General features: G+C 37.9%; 1 protein-coding gene and 1 pseudogene across 2 annotated transcripts in view; one reads left to right on the top strand and one right to left on the bottom strand.

Annotated features, from left to right (window-relative positions):
• Positions 1-24,231, top strand: part of TRDN (triadin) — a 356,769-nt gene that overhangs the window by 9,228 nt on the left and 323,310 nt on the right. The gene's annotated exons all lie outside the window — the stretch shown is intronic.
• On the bottom strand, positions 10,025-13,661 carry LOC112819409 (CREB-regulated transcription coactivator 1 pseudogene; annotated as a pseudogene).

Here is a 24,231-nt window from a genome sequence, read left to right as displayed (position 1 = left end):
TGTCATTAAAAAGGATGGATACCTTATACTCATGATTTATTTTGAACTTGTAGTTTATTACAACCTCTAGTTTCTGGCCCTCCTATGTGAGTATGCTCCCAGTATTTGTGTGTCCATTGCTGCTTTTGATCCCCATTCTACTTTGATCTCAGTTTGTATTTTTGGAATGCTATTTCCAATTCATGAACAAATAATGAAATAATACCATCAAGACAGGTAGTCACTAAGTAACTTTCTTCAGGTTAATAATGAGAAATAAGCTATTAAAAACTAATTTTGTGGTCACCCTTTTTCTAAGTACTATGAGAACTAGTGTTTAGGCCAGTGGTCTTGCTATGGTTCTCTAAAGGCACCGTATTAAGCACTGAAGCAAGGCAAGAGAATTTTTGAGATACTAGGGAAAGGCCTTTGTCAAGGAACAGATGAAGAGACATGATCTTTAGTCCAAGGTTCAGAAGACATGATGAGGAAGTACGTAGGGTAGCAGAAATAGCTAGATTTGAGCAGTAAGTCAGCAGAATGCTCTAAAGACTTTGCTCATAGTGACTGAAAGGGTTATATTAGAAATAATAGTTTTGAGAGCTACCAGAAGTTTTATTTATCTCTTGAATTAAGTAGAACAGGTTTACTATTCAGTTTCTGCCCAGTCTCCCGGGATTCATAAACTTTGTAGGTTGTGACTAGAATTGACTTGTTATAACCATAATCTAGCCAGGGTCCCTGTCTTTGAGTGACATAGGCTCTCAATACCCAGGTGTTTTGGAGCATGGTATTCTTATCTTTGTCCCTTCACTCTGCCATTCACTAATGGTTGGAAAGGAGCAAAACTGTTGACATCCTCAAAGATATTCACTTAAGAAGCACATATATTTCAAGTATTTGCTTTGGCCAGTAACTATGCTAACTCTGAGGGTGAACTGTGAAATATATATTCATCTGGCCCTCAAGGAAAGATTTGTAATTGTATAAATAACTATATGATACAAGGCTGCTAGTTCTAAGTTGCCTAAAAGAAGAATAGATGAAATTATATATAAAAATCATGAGATAGATTCCTTGGTTTCTCATCACTCAAGTTTAATGTAGAAAATATTTACACATATGAAAGAGCTAGAGTATGAATTAATATGTAACTTGAAGGATAACTCTAAATGAAAGAACAGGGGCATAAAGGAAAAGCAAAGAATTAAGTTTTTACTAACATCCCTAGATCCTAAAAATTCCAGGTTAATATATTTAGCAAACAATTATTTGATATATTTTTACTAAGTTAATATCTTGGTCTCGTGTTCTATGCCAGAGATCAAAGCTGGAGGAGACATCTCTGTTGGCATCTGGGGCAAGAGGATTAGTCAAAGGTCCATCCAAGACACTGCAGGATAATTAGCATACAGTAGTACCCCTCACATAATTTTGACTTCATAAACAACCACAGACATTTTCCTATGGGGATACTAACTACACCCTAGTTAACCAACAAGAACCTAAGATAAAGGTGAGCCTAGGTTGCTAATCGTTGCAAAGGAGGTGGGATCAAAGTACTCAACTATGAGAAACTGCTGGATTATTTATTCTCCAGTTCTACATAGAAGAGTCTTTTAGATCAATATAAGGGATTTGGATTAGTGGGAAAGTCTTTTTAATATTTTCCAACAAAGTTACCAGTTACCAACTAAGAGTTAGTATACTAAATCAGTTACCATTACGAGTTACCAATTAAGTTACCAACTAAGAGTTAGCATACTAAATATGCCATCTATTTCAATGATTCAAAAGTTATTTGGAATAGAATGAAATCGTTCCTGAAATATAATTATATTGGGCTTTCTTAATTTGCATTTATAATTCTATAGTAGAAAGGAAAAAAAAAAGATGATGATTTTAAGGAAGTGTGAGACAAAGAGATTCACAAACCGAATGGAATGACACAATTTGCCCTGGAGAAAAATCAGTGAAAGGTGATGGCTTATTTTCTGTGTCCTTCAGCTAATGAGTTAAGAAGTGACAACATAATTTGAAGACAGGCCCAGATGGAAACATCTCTGATAGGTAAACTGAAAGACAGTACTTTGCAAAATTGCCTCATACAGTTTTACAGAAGCTAAATAATAAACCTGGGAGTGAGTTATATTTCTTTACTTCATAGACACCCTATATTAAGACATATTGAACTCCACACGTCTGGTTAAAGTATTTCCAGTGTTTCTTTAATTCCTTGTAACCCTACCAAAATGACAAATATGTTTTCCGATCTTGTAGGAACCCACTTAGAATTAAGTTGTTAGCTAACACTGAACTAGAAACTAAAATGCACAAGAACTCTAAGTGAAAATAAATTAGATAACTGTGGCAATTTTTTAATAACACTATCCCACTTAGTTTTCAAGAGACCAGCCATCTCATCAGTTCAGAGTTAAAACAATATTATGAGTCATCACAGTTTTTAAAATATTAAAAAAACTTTTTGTAAAATATATGTACTGAAAGCTGCATAAATCATATATATTTATATATCATTTACTAAACAATAATGGAGTTGACATCCACATAACCAGTACCCAGTGCAGGAAACAATATTTTCCATCACCTCTGAAGGATATTCCCATCTGCCGCCCACCCAGTGACTCTCAGTTTGGTTTTGCTTTCCAATCAAGATTCCTTTTTCTCCAACCCTTTCTCCACAGGGAACAACTATTCTGACTTCTTTTTATAACAGTTTTCTTACTTTGTTTTATAGCTTTATGACCTCCACATCTATAAACAATATAGTTTAGTTTGGCCAAGTTTGTTCTTTACATAAATGGAACCGCACAGCATGCATTATTCTGTGTCTTGCTGCATTAATTCAACACTCTGTAACACTCACCTGCTTTGTTGTATGTAGTTGTAGTTCATGCTCTTCTTGCTGCACAGTTTCCACTGTATGAATGTCATAACTTATTTATCCATTTGAATGTTTTAAAATTGAAGGGCTTTTATGAACAATACAGCTATGATCATTTTTCTTATTTTTAGCTTTGATATTCTATGGTTCTATCATCAATGTATATTTATTTCATAGCACTATGCTCTGTGTTCAAAAGGTGAATTCAGCATGAAGAAGATGCCTTGCTCACTCAGAGGGTAATATATATATATTATCATTGAGATCTAGTAAAAAAACATGGAGAAAGTGTGACCTCAGGGCTATCTACCAGAAATGCCCTAGCTTGTTTTTCAGAAGAAATTGATGTATCCCCACAAGATACATAAAATGGGTATTTGGGAGAACAGGAAGGAAGGAATAGAATAGTAAGGACTTCTCAGAGATAAAGAAGTAATCCTCAATGTATAATGACCCTTATCTGAAGCTGTATAGGTAGCAACTCAAACGTAGACATTTAGACCCAGCATAACCTGATATAAAAAAGAGATTGTTCAACAGATATTATTGAAAGAAAGTGTATGGAGGCCAGGAGTTCAGCATGAGCATACTGAAACTCATTAACTTTTTTCCATTCAACTATTCCTCTGACCCTATGGAGTCTTATCTTTTTCCCATTTGCTCAGTCTCTAAATTTTGGATTCCTCATTGCTTAATTCCATATTTTCCTCTTTATTCCCACTGTTCCTGCTTTAATTTAGCTCCTATCATTTCATATTTGGATCCCTGTATGCGACACACCATATTTTTCACCAGAGGCAATAGCAATATTTCCCATCTCATGTGCTCTTCTTACAATGTGAACTTGACTCTTTTTCCACCGAGAAGTGGAGTCTATTTTCCCTTCTCTTGAATCCAGAGAAACCCATGTGATGATTACCTCAACAGATAAAATACAATGAAAATGATACTATATGATTTTCAAAGATAGATCATAAAAATGCCAGGCATGTCTGTCTTGCTGTCTTGGGATATTCACTTTTGAAACCATGCTGTAAAAAATTTGAGTCACCCTATAGTGAGGCCCATAAGGAGAGGAAACAAGGTCCTTGGCTGATAAACTCAGCTGAGCTCTCAGTCAACAGCCAGCACCAACTTTTCAGACATGTGAGTAAGCCATCTTGAAAATGGATCCTGCCGTCCCCAGATGAGTCACCCTGGGTGATACTTGTGGAGCAAAGACAAGCCATGCCTGCTGAACTCTAATCTAATCACATATTTCTGAGCAAAATAAGTGATTATTGTTGTTTCAGGCTGCTAAATTTTGGGTTGTTTTGTTATGCAGCAACACATAACTGTTACACTAACTGTTACAGTGTTACATAAGAATCCATGCAATCTCCTAACCTCTAATCCATCTTCCACATGATTACTAAAGTAAATCTATAACACTATACAACCCAGTGACTAATGGTTAACTCGTTCAGTGTACCACTGCTTCAGACATATTCAGTATGATGTTAGCCAATTGAAAAATTGTTATACCTCTACAACTTTATCAGTCATTTATCCACATATTCAATACTTTATTTATTCAAAAATTTTTAAGGAATGTTGACTATTATAAAAGTATTCTAGTCACTGGAGAGATGCTCATTGAAAAAAAAGAAGAAAAAGTAGAAGAAGGAGGAGGGGGAGTGGGAGGGGGAGGAGGAGAAGGAAAGAACAGAGAAGTAGAAGAAAGAAGGAGGAGAAGGAAAAGAAGAAGAAGAGGGAGAGGAAGAAGAAATTCCTGCTGTCAAAGGACTCACTGAAGCAAAATCTCAATTACACCCCACTTGGAGATTTTGCAAATGTGAATGAGAATTTTTTTTAGTTAGTGTGCTTAAAAAGTGTCCTGGTTGTGGGCCAGGGAATTTCAATGTGTAGGATCTCCACACAATACTTTGCTCTACTGAGCAGGTTTAAGCAACACTTTGCACAGAGAAGTGCTCACATAATGTGTATTGGTAAAGAGTAGATAGAATATTAGTTATGGCATATAGAAAAATGGCCCTCTAGGATATCCATGCCTCAACCCTCAGATTCTGTGAATGTGTTATCTTACAAGGCAAAAGGGAGTTTGCAGGTGTGATTAAATCAAGTACCTAGAGATGGAGAGGTTATCCTCGATTCTCTGGGTGGGCCTAATCTAACCACATGAGTCCTTAAAAGTGGAGAATGTTCTTGGTGGTGGTTAGAGGGAGATGTGATGTCAGGACTTACTGGCCACTAGTGGCTTTAAGGGTGCGGGAAGAGGCTGTGAGCCAAGGAACACCGTAGCCTGTAGAACCTGGAAAGGGTAAGGAGACTGATTCTTCTCTGCAGCCCCCAGAAAGGAATGTAGCCTTGCAGACACATTGATTTTAGCCCCTTGAGACCCATGTTGGACTTCTGAGTCACAGAACTGTAAGAAAATAAATTTGTGTTATTTCGAGCTCCTGAGTTTTTTTTAAATTTTTTATTGTTATGTTAATCACCATATATTACATCATTAGTTTTTGATGTAGTGTTCCGTGATTCATTGTTTGTGCATAACACCCAGTGCTCCCTGCAGAATGTGCCCTCTTTAATACCCATCACCAGGCTAACCCATCCCCCTACCCTCCTCCCCTCTAGAACCCTCAGTTTGTTTTTCAGAGTCCATCGTCTCTCATGGTTCGTCTCCCCCTCTGACTTACTCCCCTTCATTCTTCCCCTTGAGCTACTGAGTTTTTGTTCATTTGTTATGTCAGCAGTAGAAAACAAATATACTGCTCTCTGATTACTGTAAATCTTTCTTTTACACTAAGAGACACATTTTCAGAGGGTACATATAAAATTGACATAGAAGAATTGCAAATTTATTTTTCCCAAAATATTTTTATATAAATCATTTTTTAAGTAAAATAAATAAGTCTCCCTTTTATATGAGAGACCTGAGGCTAAAAAGGAGCCCTGTTTTCAAGGTCACAGAGCTCATTATTGGGACAATTAATAATAGATTAATAATTAACTAGGTTATTCTTTTTGCAGAAATGTATGCTGACTTTCCTTCCAATAAACTGAGTTTTCTAGTAAGTAACATTTTCCCCTTAATAATCAGCAAAGTTAGACGCTTTGTTTTGGTTTGTATTTGTCACCAATGGATAATTGCAAATCTTAGGAAAGAGGGTTGTAGTTTGTGCAATATTTATTCCTTCTTAATACCTCTACAATGGGGTGTCTGGGTGGCTCAATCAGTTAAGCATCTGCCTTAGGCTCGGGTCACGATCCCAGGGTCCCCTTCTCAGTGGGGAGTCTGCTTCCCCCTCTGTCCCTCCCCCCGCTTGTGCTCACTCTCTCTCTTGCAGAAATAAATAAAATCTTAAAAAAATATCTCTACAATGATTCTCATTACATTCAATACTGTGCGCATTTATGAAACACAAATTGTGACTTGTTCTATGATCAATAACATTTGCATATTTATCTAGTCAGCTACACACAATATATAATACATATTGTCCACACTGTCTAGATGATTGCAAAGGGAACTTCTTCAAAAGGCTCCCTTAGTTCTTAGCCCAGGACATCTTGTCCTTCTTTGGAATGGGTATCCTTCACCTTCCTAGGTTTGCACACACCAGGAAGCTATGCACATTTTCCTCTAGATAAGAGCCTATTAATAGAAAACTGACACTGCATCATTAAAAAAAAATCAGGTCAGAGATTAATTTCATGGAAACCCACAGTCATGTCAGCTAAACATGATCTGTTTGAGGTGGGTGAAAAATGTGTGATCACTTTGCTTGCTGTTCAAACAAAATAAATATGTCTCGCTTTTAAATTCAGATTCTGAGATATTCTTTCTCTCATTTAGAACTTCTAAAGTATCCTCGCATGAAATTCCTGCAGATTTTAAAGTACTGACACAAACTTCATGCTTAAACATCTTCCCAATAAGGCCAATTCAAGAACAAAAGTGGTGAGAGTGTAGAATACAGGAAGGTATGACAAATGAGATTAATTAAAATTGTTGAAGTAATGAAAGTTAGAAAAGAGAAACTTGGAATTAAGTAAACATAAAATTAGATTTGCAGGAAAACAAGGTTGCCTTAGTTCTGCCTGAAAACATTAGTTTCCACTACATGGCAAAGTGCAGGTAGATATACATTTGTTGATGAATATGAAAGGAAAATTTTCAGAAAGGAAATAATACAATAACAGAGCAAAATTGTAAGTGGTAGAAAAATCATAAATATGTAACATTTGTATAGCATTTATTTAGTATAAATGCATACAAGCAAATATGACAGGTACATAAATTTGATTTGTGATGCATAGAATAAGATATGAATGTAAAGTTTTTATTTTAATAAATATTGAGTTCCTACAACATATGAGACCCTGTCATGAAGCACTAAAAGAAATTATTTGGTCAGCATATCACATAAAAGTATAATATTGTTGTAGAGAAATTTTTTGATAAATATAATTAAAATAATTTTTAAAACATTTATTTTAAATATAATAGCTTAAGGTCAACAGCTAGGAATGACATTTTTATTCTCAAATAATTGTGCAAACGTGTTTTGTTTTTCTAAATTTATACATCATATATCTTTGAATTAATATTGAAAGGATCAATCTGAGGTTATTAAAAAACATAACTAAATATTGCCCTATGGTAATACTTATGTTCTATGAATGGTGGAGAGTTCGAGGTAGGAAGTGAGGTATACATACTTAGACCAATCCTTTCCAAACTGATGTGCATATGAATCAGTTGGGAATTTTGTTAAAAGGCAGGTTCTGGTTCAGTAGGTTTGGGGTGGGGTCTGAGAATCTGCATTTCTAACCCACTCTCCGGTGCTGAGAATGCTGCTGGTCCATGGACCACACTTTAAGAATATACTGTGGTATTTAAGGACTGCTTAGAGAAAAATTCTGCTTTTGGTTTTAGACTCTAATTTTTCAACTGAAATAAATAAGCCAATGGATAACCTGGGAAAGAAGACAAAAGAAAGAATAATTTATTATTATTTGCATTTTATTTGACTCTTTAAACAGTGTGTTTGAGTCCTTTTAGAAAAAAGTGTTCATGATGTTGGGTTAATTGTGTGCCATCAGACTCCAATTCATCACATCTATATAGTGGCAAATACTCTCGATCCTGTAAAATCCTAAAAAGAATTTTTCACCCTTTAATGATATTTCTGTGATTGTTTATAAAGACTTGGATTTTAAAATGGATACAAATTGTATGATCTTTAGATGCTTTTTCACACTTAAAAATGATCAGTTATCATTAATTTGTATTTATTGAACTTCACTGGGTATCTAATATTAGATTTGACACTTTCAAAGTGATTGGACACATGTGTCTCCATAACAGACTTCAAGCTATCTCAATGCTTAACATAAAAGAGTTGGAAAACCAGTTTTTTTTGGTTTGTATTTGTATTTCATAAATACAAATTAATGATAACTGATCATTTATAAGTGCGAAAAAGCATCTAAACTGAGTAAATGAAGTTATTAAGCAGAATAAAATAGTTGATTAATAATGTTGATGACATTGATTGATTAGTGCTAAAAGGGGTTATGTTCTCTCCTTAAGATGATGAATTTTGCATTCCTTATAGTAATTAGGAAGCATAAAAACTTGCAAATATATTTTTAAATACATTTATTCAAACAACTGCTGGAAAATCTCTAAGTTTATTTCAACTGGAACTAGAAATGTTTCCTACTGTAAATGTAGGTTGGGATTTAGCTCATGAAAACTCTGGCATTAGTTGACCACTTAAAAGTCACACTTTTCTAGCACACATGCTGGCACACCATATGAGCCTTAGATTTGGTCAGTGTATGGAATTTTCCAATACCTTTGTAAGTGAAGGAGGATGCAGTTGCCTTTCACACTAATTTTGGTCATTATTCACTAAATGTACCACTTTCCCTTGATACTCAGGGCGTCTAATTTTACTTTTATGCTGTGTTCAGTTATTGATTTTATTTTTATGATGAGAAAGAAATATCATGATAATAAAAGAAGTGGAATTGTAAGAAAATAGAGTTGGAACAGGTTTCAAGGTCATTTCAAACAATTTCATGTTAAAATGCAAGAGTTATTCATGTTATAAAATTATGTGCCTGGAAACTACTTCTAGTCTTTCTCCTGTCCCTGAGCAGAAATATACTTTCACTGTAAGAAATGTCAAAGAAAATGAATATCTTTCTCATGGTTAAATATTTCCATGTAAGGGTACTCAACATTTTCTTTAGAAAGCTATTTGTGTCTAAAAATACTTATGTCAAGATGTCCTCTCCTAAATCTCTCCTGTTAAGATTTAACACAATTTCCTCTTTTATTTTCAAGCTTAAAAATAGCAGGTCACCATTGTCTTTATAGTGACCCTTTGTCTTGTAGAACACTGACCTTAGGTTTCGCAGCTCTTGACTTAACAAGTTGAAAGAGCCAAGGAGAAAAAGAAAATGCTTCTCCATAGGCTGTACATTATTTTTTTAGCCTTTAATCAGAAATTAATCATATTAATCATACTAATTTCTAACCTGCTAATTTCAAATGGTAGTGTATTTTGAGCATAGGTAAATGTGATATTTCAAACTTTTATTAACAGGTAAAGCAATGGCACTGTCTGATCAAAAAAACAAAAAAACAAAACAAAACCCACCAAACCAATTAGAAGGCATGCCAGCCTTGATTCTGGGCTCATGCTTACTGCCTAACTCTCAGCTTTGTGTATTGGGAATGTTCCGTTAAAAAACTACGTGAGATCAGACAGTAATAGATTTAAACTGCCGCCCTCCCCTACACTCACCATGTGACTTACGTTACTTTTCTGAAAAGCAGTTTCGTTATCTACAATAGAAAATTTATAATGACAGGTCACAGGGTGTGTATATGAAAGTGCCGGACACTACCTGATACATACCAGGACAACACAAATATTAACCTATTTCTTCTCTCTTATATTGATCAAATACAAGATGTGGGAGATCCGACGAATCATACATCTGCGTAGATGCGTGTATGAATCAGACGTACATATGATCAATAACACATAAAATTATTTTATTTTTGTTTTCTCATGTAATAAAGATTGTAATCTTCTAACTTACAGAGTATACAGCGGGGGCAATTGTCCCATTGTTCTTCCCCTGCTCCCCCCATGTCTTATGAATAAAGTATAACTATTCTACCCAGTCTGGTGCTCTTGGTTATTCTCAAATTATTGGCATTTGCATTTTTCAGATTTAAAATTTACAGTAAAATCTTATTATTAAAAACATTGACCTTTTACTTTTCAATTTTTTTTCACATACTAATTTCATTTTAGTACTTTACACAAATTATGAAAGTCCTAAATAATTTAATTCTTTCTTCCAGCTCTAAGAACTTGTACAAATGACTAGGGTAAGGAGGGTCTTTCCAGGGTTAATTCAGATTAGCTTTACATAACTTTTCTGTTACTGTGTAACAATATTACCACACAATAAGTAGCTTAAAATAGCAGGTAGTATCTCACAGTCTCTGTGTGTCAGGAGTCCCGCATGATTGACTTGGATTTTCCACTTCAAGGTCTCTAAAACATGCAATAACAAAGGCGTGTCAATTGGGGTGAGGTCTCATTTAAGGGGTAAATGGGGAACAAATCTTCTTCCAAGCTCCGGTTGTTGTTGACAGAATTCAATTCCTTGTGACGGTAGAACTGGCCTCAGTTTCTTGTTGGTCCCTAGAAGACCCTGTTGACCGGAGGTTGCTGTCAATTCCTAAAGGTTGTCTCTAATTTCTTGCTATGGTGCTTCCCAACATGACCACCAGCAGGAGAGTCTCGGAGGCAAGTCAGATGTTATGATCTTATGTAAGGTAATTATATATGCATCCCTTTGCTGCATCTTACTGATTAGAAGCTAGTCTCAGGACACGTTCACACTCAAGAGGAGGAGGTTATGCAAGGCATAAATGCCAGGTGGTGGATATTAGAGAGGCCATCTTAGAATCTGTCTGCCACAGCCCTCTCTAGTGCAGGATCTGATCTCAGCTGAATAGGTCAGAAACCTATCTACTAATCAGGCTTAGTCTAAAGACTTAAATCCTGTGAGTGTGGGTTAAAACATGAAATGTATCTTTATTTATTTATAAAAGATTTTGTTCTTCCAGGGACCAATATATTTCGACTCGGTTCATTTCAGTCTCTTCCAGCATTTAAATGCTTGAATAATTTAATTAAAAGAAACTTTAGCTAGAAATAGAGCAAAGGAATTTTCACGATCCCAAGGGGTGGTTCACTCTGGAAATAGGAGATAATAATCATATCAGGACTCATCTCACTAAAAATCAGCTTCTATAGTGACTTAATTGTGAGAATGGGACATTTCTGTACCATTGGATAGGGATGAATTAACCAGGAAAAATGTTCTCCTGCTCTACTTTTTCTGGAGACCACAGAAAATCTTTCACGCATCGTTTCATCACATTTTTTTTTTTTTTAAGACAGCAGTCAAAATAGTGTTTATTTCACTTTGTGTCTGCCCCTCTCTCTGGCACCTTCTCCCATTGGGAGGAGGGGGGAGGGGGGCGGCTGGCTAGCTACCTAACCTCAGGCTGGGGGGTGGCCGGGCGGGTAGGGGGGGGAACAGGAGCGAAGGAAGGCCGTGAGAGCTGGACAACAGTCGGAAAATGCACCTCAGCCCACCGCCGCTGTGGACCACAGCGCCCCCTCCAGGCCGGTGGCCCTGCCCAAAGCTTTCCGCATCTTACACGGGGACGACTCATGGCCCAGGGTGGGGGCGAGAGATCACGCGCAGGGAGTTCCGCGGGGGTGACACGCGGCCTCCCGAGGGAGGTGGACAGCTGGGGGGGGCGGGCGGGTGGGCAGAGGGCGCTTGGCGGCATTGCAAGCTCAGAATCACAAGCTCGGCCGTTTGCGAAGGACGGAGCGCGGCCGTCCCTGGGCTCAGGGAGACACCGTCGGGACCACTGACCGGCGGGGTGATGGAGCCGGGGGCTGGGCGGCGATGTGCCGGGTGTGCAGCTCACAGACGGTCCGTCCGGAAGGTGTCCTCGGTGGCCGGGTCGGCCAGGACCATGTCGGGGTCGTTGAGCATGTGCAGTCGGTCCAGGGTCAGGGGGTCAATCTTGAGTTCGTCCAGGGGGAACTGGTTGTCGGGAGTCGAAGCTGACGTCACCGACCCCGGCCAGTGTGCTGGTCAGTTCTTTAGACAGGCTGGGAGGGGACTCTCCCGTCACTGTGAGGATGATGTTGGGGATGCTGCTGTGGCTGGGGTAGCCAAGCTGCTGAGTGTCTGGCAGGCTCCCGTGGCTGCCCGTGAGGCCCATCATGGCCGCCTGTGAGTAGTTGAGCGTCGAGCCTGGGCTGTACAGGCTGCTGGAGCTGATGGCATTCTCCATCATGTTGAACTGCTCCAGCGAGGTAATGTCGATCCCCATTGGCGGCTGGCCCGGGTTCTCTGGGGGGGACTGCAGGGGTGGCGGGGGCGGCTGTTGCTGGGACTCGGGCGGCGGTGGAGGAGGGGGCTGGGGCTGCGGCGGCCGAGGCTGCTGGGAGCCCGCCTGGGTGAAGAAGGCGTAGGGCAGCTGCTGCCCCAGAGACAGGGCATCCATGGCCACAGCCTGAGTGATGGGTGACAGCTGGGAGAGGGTGGGTTGACACCTGCTGGGCCTGCTGCCTCCTTGTCTCCGTGCTCAGGGACAACGGGCTGACACCAGCCGGGCGGTGCTGTGGTGAGGAGCCTGGCGTGCTCATCCCCTGGCTGGTGCCGCCGATGCCCAGGTGAGTCAGGTTGGCTGCGAGGTTGCCGGTGCTGCTGGAGCTGCTGAGCGCGGGGAAGGTGGGCTCCTCAGGGTCCAGTGGGGTCGGGAAGGGGGAGGGGAAGCGTATGTTGGTCAGGTCAGGCAGGGAGCCCCCTGTGTTGTGGGTGGCATGGATCAGGGCTGTAGTGTTTTCCTGGTCAGACGATGGAAAGATGTTGATCCCAGGAACCTCGCAGGACTTGGACCTGGACCCCATCTTCTTGGTGTCCCATGCTTGCTTAGAAAGATTCTTATCTGTCTCCGATGTGGTTTCCTCCATTCCTGGAACTGTTAATAGTAAGACTCTTTTCTGGTGTGCGTCCTGGGACCCGCCTGTGAAGGGCTCTGGTTGGGTGGGTGTCATTGTGCCCTGGTGCAGGGCAGAGTCAGAATTGGTCCTTCTCTAGCTGGTGTCCGCGGGCGGCGAGAGGTACACGGTACCGCACAGGCAGCTGTCCGCCTGCCGTCCGTGTTTGTCCACTGACAAGGGCCGGCGATGTGGGGAGCCCAGCCGGCCACGCTCCCGTTATACTCTGTCCACCAGCCCGTGGTGCCGGGTGGTTCGGCTGGTGTCCAGGCCCGAAGACTGGAAGGGTGTCTGGAAGGGCAGATCCACGGTGCCACTCCCGATCTGGTTCACGTTGGGCAGGGACCCACCTTAGTACTGGCCACGGCTTGGGCCCAGCTGCAGGTACTGAGACTTCTGGAGCTGGAGCCGCGCGGCCCGCGTCAGGCTCAAGTCCTTCATGACCTCCTCGAAGGCCGCTGTCTCCTCTGCCTGCTTCTGGTTGTGCAGGGCGATCCTCTCGCTGAATTTCCGCGGATTGTTTGAAGTCGCCATCTTCTCGCCCTCGTTTCATCACATTTTTATTTCAACACATTTTCAAGGTCAGATCTGATCTCCTACATGTATTCAAACTCCAGGGGTCCCACTTAGATGCTTGGGACACTTAGTACAGTTTTTCCTTTTGTCATATGCTATGAAAAGCCTTAGGGACCAGACTCATTTAAACTTGTTCCCAGAAAGTCCCAGTACCTGAATAAAAGGAGAAGAAGAACTTGGTGTCCTTGTGATGATCAACTGCTACTCCTCCCTCAGATTTCAGCTCAATTGTCATAGTCCATGGTTAATGCCCCAATATAGGCTTTCACATGGCAGATACATCTCCTTTGTAACATTTATCATAATTGCAATTGTCTGTTTGTATAATTATTTAATAGATATCTCTGTTACTAATTAGTCTTGGTCCAATGAAGGCAGAGGCTATAAAGAAATTTGCTCACCTTTTGATCCCCAAAATGTAGCAAAGTGCTTGGCACCTGTAGGCACTCAATAAATCACAGGGAATAAATGCATATATGGGCATATGGGAGAGGAGTTACCAGGAACTCAGAGCTCACCCGAGGCTATCTAAGTGAGGCAACAGAGGTGCCCTGGTTTGAAGTTGGGAGCTGTGTTAAGAAAGAATTCATAATGAGAATGGCACATGACTACAACTTAGCTGGGTTGCTCTTTGGTGTACTCATTTTCAGCTCTTTCCTATTGAACATTTGAATACCTGGTATTTACCACTTGTTGAACTTTAGTATATTTTTGAACACCCTTAATAACTATTACATGTGAGGAATCATTCTGTTCATTGGCAAAATCAACTGGACAAATAAAAATTAAGGCTGTTGGTAAAATGATTTGTAGTTCCTGTTTGACACTTGATTCTTCAGTTTGCAATGTTAATCAATTAATTAATTTTGCACCTTTAACTTATGAGAGAAGTTATTTTCAGGATTTCCATTATGAATTTTGTTCTAATAATTTGCAAAATTTCTTATAATGCACCCAGCCATTGATCAATCATGGACTGAGTGCCTCTTTTTTAACCTAGATATAGGAGAAAGTAGTAGTGATAGAGACTAGTGGGGGGGGGAAACAGAAAGAAAATTCAATGTAGTGTAGTAAGAAATATGTATGTTATATAAGAACAATTATGATCTGTGCACATTATATCATGATAGTACGTAGGTAATATACTGGCCCATACCACAGCCCAGCGACCAAAGTGGGAACATTTTCAGGAAGGAATTCCATTTAGAGGAGATAGTTAAGTGAATTCTTAAAGAACCACTTACAAGTCAACTGGGAGAGAATAAAAAGAAAAGTGATTGATTTCCTAATTTTGCCTCATCTGTGTCTTACCAACTTTTTAAAAACCTCTAATGTAATAATTCAAGGTGTTCATCGACCAGTTACTTTGAAATTGGCAAGACAGAGTTCTTCTTTTTTAAATATACAAGTATGTTCTAGGGATAAAAGTAATATGAATAAGTATAAAGAGGAAAAATATACAATCCCATCACTTTTATCATAATTATGATTTTCTAACTTTCTTTCACATGTTTGATGTAATAGTGTAGTATAATTTTACATGAGGTTATGCTTTGAGGAATGCTTTATAATTTGATTTCTTTCATAAAAACTTCTTGAGCACTTTTTTCTTTCAATAAATAAAAGTTTTCATCAACATTTGCATTACTGTATTATAGTTCACTATATTGTTTATTTAGCCAATCTTTTTATGATGGGTCTTTATATTGCTTCCATTTTTTTCATTATTATCAACAATACAGAAATGCTCATATTTTTGCTCAGCATGATTAATTCTTTTGTAAAAATTTTAAAAAACAGATTCAAATATATTTTTTTTCAAAAATTACATTACATAAATAAAAATATTAGTAAATAATAATAATATAACAATATATAATAAGATAACATTTCAATTAAGATAAAATAGATTATTTAATGAATAATACCTGGACATGGTCATACATCTAGAAGAATATCAATGATTTTGATATTGTATACCATCTTTGTTTATATTGTATACAAGAGTAAATTCCAGATGAATTAAAGATGTAAATATAAAAAATAAAACAAAAAGGTCTTGACTGAAAACCTAGAAAACTATACAAAAAAGCTAGTGATGAAGAACTTCCTAACTAAGGGTGAAAAATCTAGAATCTATACTTTTATAAAAGGTGGACATATTCATATAAATATGTAAATATGTGAGATGATAAGTAATACCCATAAACAAAGCAAGGAGGAGAGCAAAAACAAAGAGAAAAATGTACTATATTTAACAAAAGTCTGTATTTGGTCAGGTGTATATGCATTTATGTAAAGTTCATGTTTATATGTGGATGGATTATAAAATCAAACTAAAAGATTTTTCAGATGTGTAATAAAAATAATATAAGTAGTATTGAATTATGTTTGAAATACAAAGCTTATACTTAAATTATTAAAATATTTATTTTTCTACTCCACTAAACTATTTCATTTTGATCATTACAATTTCATTAAATGTCCCCCTTTTTAATTTGCTTGCACTATAAAAGAATATAAATTTAGCAAATTGTTTACTCATGGAAAACTTGGCAGATAAACTTCAATTGACCAATGATGATGACCTTTGAAAAGATCTATTTTCCAGTACTGAACTTTGGCTGGGCTTTTTCCTTGATAATAAGCCCAATCTACCTATGCCACTGTAAGTGAAAACTGAAAGTTTTATGCAATGACATTAACCATCAAAAATAAAATAGGAGTCTTAAAGCATATTGTGACATAAAAATTGATTTAAACTATGGTTAAAATTTATAAATACCTATTTCTTTAGAATGGAATCTTTTTGTTTTCTTTATTATTAAATAGGCTTTTAGAAAATAGTTTGGAATCATATTAATAGTATTATATACCTAATGTATAATGTCAGTCATTGCACGCTCTTTTCCGAAATGTCAGCTTATGTCTTTCCAGTATGTTTAGAGGAGTTTTGTTTAGCCTTGCAAAGAGTATATATACATTAAATTCTTGTATTAATCTCTCTATATATCTAGCTACTTGGTTTGCAAGAGTCACAATGATGGCATCCTGCTCAAATTAAAAACTGATTTTGTAAACAACTAAATCTTCCTGAATCTAGTCAACAATGTTAACATAAATCACATCCTCTTATGTATGGGGTGAAATATGTGTATGTGGGTGGTATGTGTGCATGTAAACATTTGGCATATGCATTAATGATTATACATTGCTAAAAACTAAGATGTGATCACTTTGTTCAAGTACATATCAAGCTATTCTAGTGACTAAGTGCATCATTTTCCCCAGCAAACCTGCTTTTTTCCCTCAGTATTCTGTCTTGGTGAATGACACCATCTACCTACTTTCTAGAGCTAGAACTTTAATAATCAAATCATTGACCTTCCCCACCCTCTAATCATGACATCATTAATCTTCTTCACCCCCCCAGCTTAATCATCAAATCATCCAAATCCTGAATACTTCTGAATTCCGTCCTTTTGTCTCTATTCTTCATGGTATCCCCAGAGTTCACTTCTTTTTACGGAAACCTGGATTTCTGCACGATTTTCTAATTGAGTTTCTGAGTCTGCCTCAACTTCTGTGCCCTGGTACTTAAATAAACTTTCCAAAATACAAATATGATCAAGATCCTTCTGTGTAAGATTCAGCTCTGGTTGCCATGTTATTTGTTAGAAAGCCCGACTTTCTCATTTTAACAGTTACAGACATTGGAGATGTCTTTTCTTCTCTCATCTCTTCTTTCTCCACTTTGCCACAAGTGCCTTTGTCTTCAGGGACATGCTTAGACCTACAATTTCTTAAATGCAGCCTTCTTTAATCCTCTAAGCTTTTACACGTGCTGTTCTGCTGCCTGGTTTAAAGTGTCTTCCTCACACTAAATTCTCTCGGTGGTCTGTGCATGACGTCTTCATACAATTAGCAAACAATGTTGTGGTTATTCTTCCCTTGTCTGTCTTAACACTTGCTAAACTCCTGGCAGGTAGAACCCGACCTTGTCTAATTTTTAACCTTCCACACTTGACTGTCATGGAAAATGTTCAATATACACTTACTGATGAATGAAAAGAGGCCAAATTATAAGCACTCAATGGTCAACTTTATTTCAGCAATCTTCTGAGAACTCACATCAATTTACTTCAGATAGATGTTACTTCTTTTGGTAACAATATTAACTCTAGTCTCATTTTCTTTAACAAAATATAGGACAATATCAGTAGGGGTGGATACATTATTGCAATGGATGAATCTAAGAAAAGTAGTATTAGAAGCATTTGAATTGGTAACTTCAGTTCATCCCCACTGGTATTTTTAGAAATGCATACTTCAAGGTTGAGATTTCTGAAAAGATCCAAATTAAAAAAAAAAATGTTGCAAAGTAGATATACAAGGAGTTTCCAGTTACTATCTCAGCAAAATGTTCAGGATCTATGGAAGGTGGACAGTGGCAGTAAGAAAAAACTATAAAGAATCTCAAATCTTTAAAGATTATAGAGAGCTGATCTGGGTCTATCTTTTTCATTCTCATAACATAGGAAATGCCTGGAGCAAGTAAGTGCTCAGTAAACATTTGATGAGTGAATGTATGAATGAATAAGTATGTGAATGTTGGGGGAATAAATGGATGAATAAGTGGATAAGTAAATTGAGCTCTTATTATAATATTAGGGTAAAATAAATCAAATATAGTATCAAAGTAAAATGACTTAGCAAGTCATAAAAGATCTCCATATAGAAAGAAAATAGGTATAAAGAAAGAGAAACTTTAGAAGGAAGAGAAATAACTCTAAACATAATTTATTGTACTAAAATTCCAATAAAAGATAAGATATGGATTGAGTTTGGTTGAAAAGACAAAATCAAGTGTTTACATTTTTCCTAATGGCATCTAGATAAGACTAAATCAGGCTGTTCATTTCCAGGTTCCAATTGTGTATTTGTGATCTTAGTTTAGATTATGTTTACAATTCATGAAAAACCAAACTTGGACAGAAACACAAGCATGCTTCTTTCTATAATGGCTTTCTAATTTCTTTTGTGCTGATTATATTTAAAAACCACCATATGGAAAAAAAAATCAAAATGAATAGTATTATGGTTATGATTGGATTTCAATAGCCCTGTGACCTATCCATTATGTTATAGTAGCCTCTGCAATAACAAATATTTGAATTCTAAATATCTGAAATTTAAATAAGAACTGATGCAGGTTGAATAATAAATCCCAATGCCAAAATTCAATTTTGTATTGCTGCATAATTTTTATAAATCTAAATTGCATACTTATTTTAAATATAATCATTGTCCTTTGGCTAAAGATATAGTATGAAGTCATTGTTGTGGGGGAATAGCATAATGATTAAGGTTTGTCTTTGTGGCCATTTTGAGATTTTATCCTGGGCTGCAGTTGACAGTCCATAGGGCATATGGAAATAACGAGAGTATTCATTTGAAAGATGCCCTTTCTAAAGTCTACTTCCCTAAGTGCAGGGAGAGGAAAGTTTATGGTAAGTATCATGATTTTCATAGAGTTTAATTTCTCTATATTGTCAGCATTGTGCATTTCTTTTCTTTCATTCAGCAATAGATTGAGATAAGGTAACTCTTGGCATTGGTTGCATTGGGGAAGGTGATAGGCTCACTTAAATTTAAATCTCCTATTATTCAAACTTATCTTGAAAACAGATTAAAATATGATTTCTTCTCCTTGGAACATAGACATCATAAGAGTTGGGACTGTATTTCCAGCTCTCAGACTAGTGTGTGACATAGAGTTACCTCAATAGGTATTTGCCATCATTCTTGATGCTCTAGTTCCAGCTGATTGATTTGACTAAACCTAACAATTTGGATCTAGTTTTGGCACCACTCTTTTCCCGTACTTAGCACATAATCTTTCTGAGGATCAGTTTTCTCTTCTTTAAAGTGAGAATGGGGTTAGCTGCCCAGCCTCCTTCAGGAAGATCAGTTGATATGATTTATGTAATTTGGCATCACCAATTGTGAGGTGATACACAAATGTGTGATGTTGTTAGCCCAACAAGGAAACAAACAAAAACTTTTGAATTGGTTATCTGTTACCTGCCAACCAGCAGTTCCCCAGTCCAGGTAGATCAAGACTGGGCACGTTATAGGTTGTACCTTGCAGAAAGGTGCCTGAAAGCAAGAAACGGTACAAATCTAGCATGTTTTTTACTCAACATGTCTTCATGTCTGGTATAGCAGTTGTGACTGCTTAGAAGAAGGAATATCATTTACTAATAAGCCAAAAGAAGCATATGGAGTAACTGGCCTTGACCAAGACCACCATTCTTTGATTATTTGATATTCTCTGATTTCGTGTTGAAGAAACGTAGTCTTTGCCATGAGGAAATCTGCTTTTCAAGGTACAGAAAGGGCTGAAAACTTACTCTTAAGTCCTTGTGGCTAGACATGCAGCAAGGGTCAATAAAAGGTATCAATGATGGATAAGTTTCTTTAACCCATTTCAAGGTAAAGCATTATGTTGTTCATAAAGAGTTGATCAGTTTTGGCCCTAAGATGTCAGGATTGCCAATGACAACACATTTCATTACCTATAAATTCTATCCCCATTGTACACCCAGGAGAATACAAAGCTTTAGTACTAAGATCTTTATTATGCAAATATTTAATATTTATCATCTCCCATTTGACTATGTTATATTTCAAATAGGCATTCTTGGCCAGCCTTCATATTAACACAAATAAACTGTCAAGTATGGTTGGCTGAGGGAGTGAGGAAAGGATGAGAAATCAGATAGATGCAGCATACATTAAAAAAAAGTTTTCTTCATATTTGTAACTTTTCACTTGTGTTTAGTTATTTAACTGATAAGTACAATGTAAATAATAAATGATTTTAGTCTTTTAAAGACTTATAAAGGCTTATAAAAAGAGCCATAGGGGCGTCTGGGTGGCTCGGTCGTTAAGCGTCTGCCTTCGGCTCAGGTCATGATCCCAGGGTCCTGGGATCGAGCCCCGCATCGGGCTCCCTGCTCCGACGGAAGCCTGCTTCTCCCTCTCCCACTCCCCCTGCTTGTGTTCCCTCTCTCGCTGTGTCTCTCTCTATCAAATAAATAAATAAAATCTTTTAAAAAAGCCATAAATATATATGTAATGCTATTCAGTAGATACAATTGTGCTGAACTAAGGCAGAATCCTGCTCTTCAGAGTTCAAATTTAGGAAGCAAAAAAGGGACAATAGAGAGTTACTATACTTACGAACACCTCCCAGAGATACTTATAATGACCTGTGGCTATGATGGCGGTATCTCTTCTTCCTCAGCCCTCTTCCTTCACCACTTAGAACCAGAGTTGTTGAATATTTCTTAACACAAAACTTGTACTTATTTTCCATCCCTATGTGGCTGTCCTTGGACAAGACTTAGGACCCCGGAAAGCTGAGAACAGCTACTATTGCTCCTGTCCCCCCCAAACTTTGTTCCCCCCCTCCTTCATTTTCCCATAATGAAGCCCCCTGTCTTTCTCCTTAGCCCTGACTCTCAGGATTCTTTACCAGTTGACTCCACTGTTGACTCACTCTGCCCATTGTCTGTTCTTGTCTGATCTTAAATCCATCCCCTTCACACACCCAACCCAGGAGTCGTTCCCAGAAGAGCACACCACTGTTCTTAGCTCCTTTCTCCTGCAGAGCTAGAGACAGTGGCTGAGATTCAGTGATGTTCCACTTGTAGACCCTCTGGGGGTTTGGGGGAAAGAAGCACACCATTTCTTCACATGTTAACAAGGCTTCACACACAGTGATAATCTGGTGATGAAGGGGCACAGGCAAAACGTGCCCTTGGAACACTGCCTGGGACCGATAACACAAAGGGCACAGGAGGGTTCATTCTCTAAAGCAGCACCCATGTTTAGAGCATCTACTACATAAAAAACACCACGAGGCATTTATATTCAGGTCGCCACACCAATTCAGTAATGCTTACTGAGAGCCAACCATTGCACTGAGCACCAGATGTATACAACTGAATATAAGAAGCTTCAAGGAGCTTACGTTCCAGTGGGAGACTCAGAAAAATAAACAGGTAATTGCAATATAATATGTTAGGTCTAAGGTAAATGTACAAAGAGGGTGGTCTGCAAGCATCTAGGAGGGACAATTAACTCGCCCTGGAGGGTTATATCTAAGGCTGCCTGAAAGAGCTGGGGCTTGGGCTGCCTGGGACTTGTTCCCATCTCTTAGGTAGATAATATACAAACACATTAAAAAAAAAAAAAAAAACCATGAGCATGTCTATAGTTTTATTTGTGTAACAATTCAGCTGCATAATATTAAAAAGATTTTGATGGGCATATTGAGACCATAACCAACCTTCATAACATTCTTTAATTAAAATGGGGAAATACATTTGTGTTCCAAATAACTACCTTATGAAAAAATCCTTTGGGACCTAATGCCTGTTTAGAATAAAGAATAGCACCAAACTGCAGAAGAGATGAACAAAAACGGCAATGCTCTGCTTTTTGTAATTGGTGGTTAATACATTAAAAATACTATGAAGTTTTCATATGAATGAAAATGCATGATTTTACCCCTTATGGGTTCTGCACATTGGTTGGAGAAATACATTTCTGAATTGTTTACATTTCTTGGCTTTATTATAATGGTGGTTATGAGTGAGTTGAACATCAGTTGTATACTTTGCAATGTAAAGTCTCTTCAAAGAAATGAACCTCTGAGCCTCCAGGGCTTACATTCTCAGTAATATAACCTCAATTATCATATACATGAAAAAGAAGTTTAATCTCAGTACTTCGAAAGTGCATACACAGGCAAAAAGAATGGATGGAGCTGAAGTAATTTTCCCCTAAGAGAGACATTTAAAAAGGCCATATTTAGGGATGCCTGGGTGGCATAGTCGGTTAAGCACCGGACTATTGGTTTTGGCTCAGGTCATATTCTCAGGGTCATGATCTCAGGGTCATGAGATCAAGTCCCATGTGGGGCTCCAAGCTCAATAGGTGGAGTCTGCTTGAGATTCTTTCTCCCTCTTCCTCTGCCCCTCCCACTCGTGCTCTCTCTCAATCTCTAAAATAAATAAATCTAAAAAAGGGCCATATTTATTTGGAAGAATCTTTATGACCATTATCAATAATAAATTAAGCTGGAGAAAGTTAACAAAAGAGGGAAAGGAGTTAATAGTTACTGTGCCTAACACTGTGCTAAATGCTTTGTTCCTCATGATAATCCAGTGAGGTCATTTTAATGATCTCGGTTTTACTGGTCAACACTAAGGTCCAATAGCTAGAAAAGAGCAAAGCGGGGATTCCAACCCAGCCCTGTCCCATCTTAACCTTACTTTTATATCACTGTGCCATATACACCTCCTGTATGCCTGATTAACATTTAGTAAATGCTAGCTTAAATTATTTTTCCTAATTTTAAAACCATTAAATATCTATTTTTAAGTTCCTACTTTGTCAGTTACTCTCCTTAACTCAAAGAGCAGGAATTGGCAAGCTTTTACTGTAAAGGGCCAAATAGTAAATATTTTAGATTTGGTGGGCCATATGATCTCAGTTGCAACTGTTCAACTCCGGTACTAAAGCAGGAAAACATAGAAAATAGACAAAAGATAGTACGTAAATGAATGGGTGTGGTTGTTTCAATAAAATGGAGTCCTGAAGAAGTAGTAAGGGGCAAGGTGAACAATCAGGTGAAGTTTTTTCAGACCTAGGCTGCAGAGCGCTCACATTCACAGAAGAGTGTGTACCAGGAATCACAGACATTTCGGGTTTGCCCAAGTGTATAATTGGAAGGGATGAGTGACTGGAGATAACAGGGCCTCAGAGGTGGAGATGGCAGTTATACAGTCTGTTGATTTGCGTCACGTGTGTGAAAGTACTTCGAACGCACCTAGGACCTTTCTATAGGTCACATTCCCATAATGGCACTTCCTGAGCTCTATGATTTTCCTTGAAGAATTTCACGTGGTTTCACTGTCAACTGGTTTTGGTCACTGCAGGAAGGGAGGGGCCAATCCCTGATTTACATTTGCAGAGACTGACTGGCTTGCAGACAGGTGAAGTGACACCCGCGGGGTCCCCTAGTCAGCCCTCCCCCAGCTCCCAGTTTATTGCTCCATCCCTAACCTTTTGCTATTGACCTGTGGCATATTCTTAATGTCTTTTTAAGATAACCGGATGAGGATTTTTCTGATTACTCTCTCCTTTCAGAAGAACCAAAGCCATTTTAAGAGAAGATAAAAAGAATACTTGAATGCTTTTTAATTTCTCATTTAGATTTGCAAATCTATTTATGGAAAAGTCCACTTAGCAGCTACTCAGTCTTTCATCACGATCCATTGCAGGGCAAATTGATTTTGTCCCATTCACTAATAGCTTGCTTTAGGTCACAGAGTCTGAGGAGGATGTGACTACAGAAAGGGCCATATGAAAAATAATAAAATATTGTGTCGAAGAAAGCACTACTAGAATAATGAATTTTGGAAAAGATTTTTATTCATAAGATCTGTGAAAAGTACAAATGAACAATGGAATAAATTAATAAGTGATTTCATTAAAATGTTCTGCTTTACATAATTAAGACTTAGATTTTATAGATCAATTTCATGAGAAACAATTTGCTGGAAACCAGGA

The sequence above is a fragment of the Callorhinus ursinus genome, unplaced genomic scaffold (genome assembly GCF_003265705.2).
Source record: "Callorhinus ursinus isolate GAN/ISIS: 27379988/994484 unplaced genomic scaffold, GSC_fseal_2.0 scaffold6, whole genome shotgun sequence".
In the NCBI taxonomy this organism is placed as follows: domain Eukaryota; kingdom Metazoa; phylum Chordata; class Mammalia; order Carnivora; family Otariidae; genus Callorhinus; species Callorhinus ursinus.
Note: the sequence above shows the minus strand (reverse complement) of the source record. Positions and strands in the feature narration are given on the sequence as shown.